The sequence below is a fragment of the Mus musculus genome, chromosome 2, assembly GCF_000001635.26.
Source record: "Mus musculus strain C57BL/6J chromosome 2, GRCm38.p6 C57BL/6J".
Taxonomy (NCBI): Eukaryota; Metazoa; Chordata; class Mammalia; order Rodentia; family Muridae; genus Mus; species Mus musculus.
This window is the reverse complement of record NC_000068.7, coordinates 151,562,471-151,572,242: the sequence shown is the minus strand read 5'-3', so window position 1 is coordinate 151,572,242 and position 9,772 is coordinate 151,562,471. Positions and strand designations below refer to the sequence as shown.

Here is a 9,772-nt window from a genome sequence, read left to right as displayed (position 1 = left end):
GCCTGACACTGGTTAAAGGAGTCACCAATCTATAGACGATGACACAATTATTAAATCATTTCAGGAAGGTGCCAAGGGGAAATATAACAATACTGAGACAGCGAATAATCACCATTGAGGTCATACCCTCTGGTTTTGTTTTCAGAAAAGTGTGTACTGCAGGAAGTCTAGAGAGCCCCACCCCCTTTCCGGCTCTCTTTCATTCTTTCTGAGATGCTAGGGACCGAGCCTTACACTCCTAAGCAAATGCTGCCTGACATCTCCAGGCCCTGGTGAGCTTTTCACTTTGTAGTTGTGTAGATTCCAATAATGGTAGCAAAGTGTGTGTGTGTGGGCACACACAGACACACACACACTGCCTTTGCCTGTGTGTATATGTAGAAGTCAGAGATTGACAGTCTTCCTCTATTCTCCTCCACCTTAGTTTTAAGACAGGGTCTCTCACTGAACCTAGTGCTCACCATTTAAGCTAGCCTGGCTGTTCAGCAAGCCCCTGGGATCCGCCTCAGCACCTGTAGTGCAAATGTACCTGCTGTTCACGACTTTCATGTGGGTGTGGAGAGGTCCTCATATATGCATAGCAAGCACATTACCCATCAAACCATCCCTCCAGCCTTACTTATGATTTTCCTAAGAAAGCAGTAAGTATTTTGGATTTTTTTTTTAAAAAATCTAATTGGAGCCGGGGGTGGTGGTGCATGCCTTTAATCCCAGCACTTGGGAGGCAGAGGCAGGTGGACTTCTGAGTTCGAGGCCAGCCTGGTCTACAGAGTGAGTTCCAGGACTGCCAGGGCTATACAGGAAAACCCTGTCTTGGAAGAAAAAAAAACAAAAAAAACAACCCCCCCCCCCAAAAAAAAATCTAATTGGAAATCTCCTAGGAAAATTAAGGAACTGTGTTGATAGGACAGAGTTTACTTTCTTTTTCTTTTCCTTTGTCCCTCTTTTTTTTTTCTTTTTTAAGACAGGCTCTCTGTATGTAGCCTTGGCTGTCTTAGACCAGGCTGGCTTTGAAGGCTTAGAGATCTGCCTGCCTTTGCCTCCCAAGTGCTAGGTTTAAGGTGTGTACCACCAAATCCATCTCTATATCTCTATTATGTTTTTTTTTTTAATTTTGTTTTTGTTTTTTTTGTTTTTTCGAGACAGGGTTTCTCTGTATAGTCCTGGCTGTCCTGGAACTCACTTTGTAGACCAGGCTGGCCTCGAACTCAGAAATCCGCCTGCCTCTGCCTCCCAAGTGCTGGGATTAAAGGCGTGCGCCACCACACCTGGCGGCTCTATTATGTTTTTTAAACCTTGAAGCTTTTGAATGTACATTTAACCCACTACTCATATGAAAGTCAAGTTAAAAAAAAAGAGGAAGAGAAATTCCTGATGGGTATAGTTGGATGATGGTGTCTAGAGAGGGACTCAGGAGTCATGTGCTAGGAAATCCCCTAAGGAATGACACAGTGTGCCCACTCAAGGTGGGGTAGGTATCAGGGATGCTGGCCAGGCAGGCTCACAGCACAGTCCCCATGATGAGCCTGGTCAGATTGTACAATAGCAGATCCTGAGACACTGCCTGCCTGGGAGGAGCCCACAGCCCAGAGTGCCACACAAGGAACACATCTCAGGACTGGTGACATATCTGTTGATGTGGCCTTTTGCCTCTAACTCTGAGAATCATCTTGTATTGCTCATGTGTCCCAAAGGCTGAAAATTCAGTCCTTGGCTAACTGAAGGCAAGGCCTACATAGTAGATCTACAAAAAGTGTTCTCACGATTAATATAGGAATCAGTGCTATGACAGGACTTATTTCTGTTTCTTTATAGACTTGCATGAATAGCTAAGAGGTTTAAAACACTGGTGGCCATTCATTTAGAAACTCCCTGTGAGCAATGTGGCAGATCAGTGCCTGCCACTGCAACCTTCCCTCCGGGCTCATGGCTTGTCCAGAATCCTCTGTTCACATGGAGGCTGCAGCTTGCCACTGTCACTTGAAGTTGATCTGAGGTAATGTACCTGGGCTTCCATGTTGGCAGAATGTTGTCTGTGGCTTTGTTTGTTTGTTTGTTTGTTTTTCAAAACAGAGTTTCTCCATGTAGCTTTGGCTGTCCTGGAACTTACTCGTAGACCGGGCTTTCCTTTAACTCAAGAAGTCCACTTGCCTTTGCCTTCTGAGTGCTGGGATCAAGAGTCTGTGAGCTCCTTAACCCTGGGGCCTAGCTTCCTGCCTAGGAAGTACTTTAAAAAATATGTCCCTTCTAGAAAAAACAACCACAGTTAAAAACTTAAATATTCACCCATACTTAAAAAGGTTTGGTTGGGTTATCAGAGCTAAGTCCCAAGTCTATGACATCACACTAATTTCTAAATCTCTGAGCAGGGTTTCCCACAGCTACCTACTACACAGGTTTGTCCTCAACATTACATGCATTGGTGGTGTAAAGTGCTTTGAAAATTGTGACATGGAAATAGGAGGCTACTGTCACAGTCTCATCTCTGTGACTAAGATCTATCTAAAGCTAGATGACTGTGTGACAATGAGGAATAGGTCAGTGTTGAGAGCTGTGGTCACCATGGCAACCTGGGGGACTCAGTGTGGCAGATTAGTAATAACAGAAGAGGTTTTGAAATGCATAACTGAGAGTCACAGGAAGAAAATGTCTCAAGGAGAGCAGAGCTAGGGAAGGTGGTGGTGCACACCTTTAATCCCAGCACTCGGGAGGCAGAGGCAGGTGGATCTAAGTTTGAGACCAGACTGGTCTAGAGTGAATTCCAGAACAGCCACGGCTACAAAAAAAAAAAAAAAAAAAAAAAAAACAGCACAAATGAAGGTGAGGTTGATACTTGGACAAGAAAATTGTTTTGACACATGTGAAAACACCACTTGAGTTTTATATGTTCCCCGCAGGCATTGGTATTAGAGGGAAGAACGTTGGGGGTACCTGTAGGCAGAGGCAATGGAGTTGGAGACTACTGCTTATCATCACTATGAAGGAGCAAACAGCAGATGCACAGTTTCTTTCAATCAGGTAGGCCATTTCTCTACTTACCAGGTTATCACAAACTTGGAGGAGTTATGTAATATGAAGCCAGTTTTAAAAACATTCCCCAAGTTGATCATGGTAGTCCACGATCCTCTAGCTAGGACATGGCAGCTGCCCATTTAAATTCATTGTAGCACTGGTTACCTGTACTCATCCAAACCAGTTAGAATTCTATTATGGATCATGGTGCAGCTCCAGAGGCTCTACCCCTAGCTGAGGAGCTACTGGCAATTGATGCAAGAGTCATTTCTCTCTCCCCTCCAGACAGGGTATCACTATGTAGCCCTGGATGACCTGGAACTCACTGTGTAGACTAGGCTAGCATGGAACTCAGAGATCCAAGTGCTGGGATTAAAGGTGTGTGTCTCCATGGCCAGCCTAAAAGTCACTTTTATTTAGAAATGCCTTTTAACAAACTTGAGACCCTTTAGAAACGAACAGTTAATTGAACATACTTTTAAACCTTACTTTTAAACTCAAGACATGGATGGGGAGTACATCACGAAAATCTACAGACAGCTGATGGTTGACGTTTTTAGCTGAAAATTGGAATTTCAAATGAAAACCAAAGTTCTTCAACTGAAATTAGAAGACTGTAGGAAGGCTGTACTTGTTAGGGTCTTGTTGTATGGACTGGTAAGCTGGTGGCTCATGATGTAGTAACCTCTTCACTCGTGAAGTATGTGACTTAGTGCTTAGGAGACTAACCTCCAGATCATGTAAACACTGTGACCGGTTTCCCGACACTCACTGGCAGGTCTATGTGCCAGCCCAGCCCCTTTCAGTTTGTTCAGAGACAGGACCTTTAACTCAGATATTCGGTAAGCAATTGAAGGCAGTGTGCCTAATGGTGGCCTCCGAGTCCTCTCTTCCTTGAGTTTATTAGTATTTGAGAGCTTTTCTAGGAACTTGTCTGACTGCAGCAGAAGGAAGTTAGGGGCTTTTAAAGTTCAGCCTTCACAGCAATGTTGAATTTACTGTTTGTTCAATAGTGGCCAGTTACTGGGCCTAGAGATTTAATGCCTTTTGCTTATACAAATTACAAATTTTACCATAAAATTAAAATAAATCAGACATAAAACCACTAAAGGCATTCTCTACTGCCAGAAGTGAGAAAGGCTGCTCATCAGGAAAGGAGACACGGTGTTGTCTAACCAGCCCTAGGAATCTGGAAGGTGCCTCATAACTCAGGCTAGTGTGCCACAACTGCTCCTGTCCCTCTGGACGCTAATGGTGGGCCAGGTGCTATCATGGCATTCCTACAAACTGAGCATCCTACTGGCTTCTTATAGGCTGGCCTCCAATGCAGACTCTGAGGGCAGCACCTTACTCAGGGCCACAGCACAATGCAGTTGCCTGCACTCTCAGCCTCCCTCATGCAGCTGGGCCACAGACTTACCTAGAAGACCCCCCTAGTCCTAAGCAGTTTTAGCTTTGAAGACAGGCTGGGAAATGGTATCTTTTGGTTACTGCCAAATAACACCGGGGTTCCCTTAGCAAGAAAAAACAGTTCCAAACTAGCTAGGGCTGCATAGTAAGACCCTGTCTCAAAAAGCAAATAGAGACATGGGTATGAGGTAGGGACACAGCAGCCTCAGCCATCCTTACCCAGGAATGTATAGGGCCTGAGCTAACTGATCCTACCTGGCACTGTGCCTGTCCTTCCCAGATAATGTCCTGAGGACATGGAATGGAAGAAAGGGCATGGAAGAGTCACGATCTCCGCAGCCCTCCACATTCCTATATATTAAATGGAGATCACAGTTGATAGATTTCTGAACCCATCAGGGAGCCCGCTGCAGGATGCCTCTGCCAAAGTATACTATCAAGTCCTTAGTCTCTTTGGGCCTCAGTTTCCACATTTGTTCAAGGAACAATTTGGGTGGATTCTTCCCAGATTTCCCCAAGCCATCTAGAGTCGCCACCGGAATCCCTGATAGGTCCCAGACATCACAGATGCCTACGTGAAGAGCATTTGGTCTTCAAAGACAAAAAGTCTGCTCCTTGAACTTTCTCAGGACCATCTTTTTTTCTTTTCCTCTGGCCCCCTCCTGCTTTTTGGCGTTTGTTTCTAGGCCAGGTAGGCAAGGCCACATTGAGGTAACAAACACAAAGCTCATTTCTCACACATGCACACGCCTGCCAAGAACTGGCAAGTCTCCGCATCTCCTGACGTCAGCTTCCAAGGTGACAGAGTAACTGTATCTCAAAGACTGTCAGCAGCTGGGCATAGGGAAAGAGGTCTCCATTTGCGAAGTAAGCAACCCAAATGTCACATTCTACTCTAGGTGACCCCATCAGTGTAAAAAGGGTTTCAGAGATGCTATTGCACCACATCTGGAACCCAGAACATGGGCAATACAGAGTTGTGTCAGACATGACCCCAGGTATCAGGCGACACTGATCACCTGGGGAGAGGGAGAACAGGTGTTCAACAGATGTCTCCACAAACCTGCTGTGATCTCCCCAAGGAGGAACCCAAAGGAGAGAGACTTGGTACTTCAGAACTTGGGTGAAGCTGGTGGCCCTGCTTTTCAAACTGCTATGCCTGTAGTTGTATCCCCAGAATTTATGCACTGAAACTCCCAGTGACATGAAGCTTTTGGAGTGTGATTAAACATGAAGGTGGAGCCACTGTGAATGAGGATCACCCTCTTAGGAGCCTTGGACACATGCACTTCTACAGGGGAGGACACTGGGGGTACTGTACTGGCCTAGTTCCTTTTCTGAGAAAAATCAGGTGTGCTCTAACAGGTGGTTGAGCCTTGTATCCCACCATCTCATTTAAGGCCTGGCCTGTTAGGCTTGTTTGATTCCTGTTTCTAGGAATAAGACTGGTGAGTAGAAAGGTCTCAGTACACACAGTTCAGTGCTAACAATCCCAAGGTGGCTGCTTGAGGTGGCAGGGACTGAGTGTTCCTATTTTGGGGCTGCATAGGCCACAATTAAGGTAGGAAGGATGGCCCCCCTCAGGAGCAGTAGCCAGGGCTCCTGAGGGGGGTGGGGGCAGGGTGGGGCTGTACAGACTCACATCAGAAACAAAAGTCCTTGTGGGAGGACAGTAAAATGAACCGTCAGCACTTTTGAACATTTAACTATACACACCAGCACCCAAATCCCTACATTTGGGATTTATCTCAGAATCCCCAGTTTAACCCCTAGTGTTAGTCAAATTTTACAGATGAAGAAACTGAGGAACAAAGTTTAGATTTCTTGCCCAAGGTAAGAAAGTCAGATTAGAACCCAGGCAGTTTGGTTCCAGAGCCTATGCTCTTAATTGCTATTTTACGTAAAAGGAAGGACCAGGCCCAGCCACCGACTCTCCATTTGTTCCTAAAGCTGGGGTATCAGGCAGATTTGTGACGGCCAGTTACAGAGAAATCTAAAAGTTCACAACTGGAGAGGACCTGAGTCTGTAGATCTTGACCACCTTGATTCCTCTGCTGAGAGCTGAGCACCTCCAACGTGGGGCTCTGGAGTCAGGATACTGAGGGGGTGGAGCACTCCCAGCTGGGCTGGGGCTTCAGTGCAGAGCTACTCAACTACCCACTCTTGTGCAGGACCATTGGGTTCTGGGTTGCGTCCACAACAGTTTTTGTTGGCTCTCTTAGATTCCATGACACCAATTTGATTTTTAAAGAATACCAAGTATGCTTAATAGTGTTTTAAAATTAAAAAACAAACCGATATTCCCTTTTAAAAATAAAAAGTTCGTAACTTTTGTTTGTAAAATTTGCATTTCACTGTCCCCCTAGTGATCAAAGTTCTTCACCTCTAGACTTCATTTAGCAATCTTCCTATAACCACAAACTATAGAGCCCAGAGAGCAGACTGCAGTTTGTACTTCTAAGGTTGTTGCCTGGCTGTAGGAATCAGCCTTCGGCATGTTTGGCAAGCTCTATTTCCATGTGACATCATTTCAGATGATAGTCAAGAGGGATTCAATCTGGTGAAATGCTGTTTTCATAACGTGTGCTCCACCCACTGGCTGGCATGTTCGTGGGATATCAGTCATCTGATACAACCTCACTCCAGAAATATTAAGACAGTGGAGTTGGGAGGCAGTGTGTAAGGGTTAGTCATGACCTAGTCTCTTTCTGGGAGATAGCTCCTAAGGCCAGCAGGACAGAGATGTGACATCAGACAGGTGACATCACTCTTTCTGAGTTTCCACTTCAATGCATGAGAATTGAAACTTCAATGTAATTTCTTCCAGATGTTAAAAAGTGCAGAGGGCTCACAAGGCCCAGGGAGGGAAGACTGCCCAAGCACATGGCCATTAAGGGGCTGGGGTAGACTGCCCTCACATGGCCCTTATACTTTCACATAGTTTTTAAAAATGTGCATGGGTATTATGTGTATGTATGTACCACAGACATGTCTGTGAGCCACTGTTACCCAACGTACAGTGGCAGCTTCCCTGGACTGTGAGTACTTTACACAGCAGCTCATATCCTCCCCTCTTCATATGCTACTGAGGTCACTGTTAATATGTTGATATTGCCGTGGTTCTCAGATGCTCTTTTTGTGGACCTGCTTCCCTAGCTCTGGATTACAGGTTCAATGCCTTGTCACTGTTGTTGTTTTACATACGTTCTAGTGATCCATCACAGGAACCAGAAACAACAAAAACCCACCACCCATGGCAAGGCCATATGAAAATTTACCTGTTATATATCTAGCTGGTCCTGCAAGATGCAGAGAAAAAAAAAAAGGTCAGCCAAACACAGATAAGTGGCAATCACGAAGGCACCCTTTCCTCAGCAATACTGGGAAATATGCACCTCCATTCTCTGGGTAAACAATTATCAACCTAGAACAATAGTTCAGACAAAGTGCCACTGAGATGGTGACTACTGAGACACTATGAGATTGTGGTTGAGTTCCAGTGGGCCCACATGCCTGTACAAAGCACTCTGCAGAGACTGACGTTCCTCCAATGTGAGAGGCATCTATTCCTTCCAGCCTAGAATGGTTACATGGTTTGCCTAGATGGAGAGCACCAAAGTCCTACTATGTGCTCTTGCCTAGATGGAGAGCACTGAAGTCCTACTATGTGCTCTTCAGCTTTCACAGCCTTTGAAGGTTTTAGAAACTTGAAACCACAAGACCAAAAAGCCTGGGGCATGTTTACTGAGTGGTAGGTCACAGATACCTGGGCCATTACTTAGTACACTGTGCAGACCTTGCAGCAATTTAAAACTAATCTGAACTCTTTAGAAATGTAATATTTAGGATATGAGACTTTTGCCAAGTTTTGAAAACTCTATTCTAACTCATTTTTAAAAGAAATCTACACTATGTAGAGTGGAGGTGGGAATACACTGAAACTCACAAGACACTAGAGAACTCGCTGACCTATGACATAATACCCCTTGGCTAGTCCCTGCCGGTCTCACTGCTATCATAGTTAACCCAGTGTACCAGCCCTCAGGGCTTTCATACTTTTTTGTTCCATTGCCACAGGAAAAATCTTCAGCCTTCACTTGGCCACTTCCTGTTTTTTGCTGCTTTCGTGGTGCTTGGTAGCATTTACTCATCTGCTGTTTCCCTTCACTGGGAGTTAAAAGCCGACATCAGCACTGTCCTGTCTCAGGCTGTAATCACTCCCGCAACCCAGCATGCACTAGCATAATAACTACTAAACACTCTGCAATTAACTGAATTTACTTTCCAAATTCTTGGGCACATGCTGCTTTTGAGGAGAGTTAGAATAAATGTTAAAATAAGTGCCCACCAGTGAGCATATCTGACAATATATCAGCCACACATATATGCCGGACAGCATGATTTTCTACCTTTCCAAAAGCTGACAGTCATTTGGCTGTGTGCCATGTGGTTTACTGCTGTGGCAAGCCTAGCCTACCTAGTGGGTACAAAGTTCAGCTGCCTGGGGGCACACCTAGAATGTAAGCAACCTGGATGACCTCATCACACATTCTGGGCAAAAGGCAGGAATGCTACCTTTGGCATTTTAATTTTAGTGCATTAAAAAAAAATCTTTATGGGTTTTTTATCTGCACACATATATGTACACCACTTGGTGCTTGGTCCCCATGGAGGCCAGAGTGGGTCCTGGAATGGCTGGAACTGGAGTTGCAGACAGCTGTGAGCCACCATGTTGGTGCTGGGAACAAACCTGGAGTCCACTGGAAGAGCAGCCAGTGCTCTTAACCACCTGTAACTGTAGCTCTAGGGGTCTAAGACCTTTTGGCCTCCAGGAGAGCTACACCATGCGGCAGACACTCACACATAGAAACATCTCTGTCTCTGGGGTATGGTAGGATGAGAGTGGGAAACGGGGCTGGTGAGATGGCTCAGTGGGTAAGAGCACCCGACTGCTCTTCCGAAGGTCTGGAGTTCAAATCCCAGCAACCACATGGTGGCTCACAACCATCTGCAATGAGATCTGACTCCCTCTTCTGGAGTGTCTGAAGACAGCTACAGTGTACTTACATATAATCAATAAATCAATCTTAAAAAAAAAAAAAAAAAAAAAAAAAAAGAGAGTGGGAAACGGCATGCAACTCTCCTGGAACGACAGTGATCTTGGATGAGGGGCAAAATGTAAACAAACACTGCCTTGCTTATGTATGCATCAGGGCAACTGTAGTACCAACCAGACATCTCAACAGTTCTTAAATAGGGAGTCATCAAAACTCTTATTCTGATAAATTTGTTAAAATAATATTGAGGAAAATTAAGATATAACTCTAGGCTATTACTCCAGAAATCTAAA

General features: G+C 45.0%; 1 long non-coding RNA gene across 1 annotated transcript; it reads left to right on the top strand.

The window, feature by feature from the left end:
* Positions 1-217: 217 nt before the first annotated feature.
* Gm39959 lies at positions 218-3,017 on the top strand. Its single transcript, XR_866853.2, has 3 exons — positions 218-272; positions 1,816-1,996; positions 2,898-3,017. It is a non-coding gene; the product is annotated as a predicted gene, 39959 (long non-coding RNA).
* Positions 3,018-9,772: the final 6,755 nt, after the last annotated feature.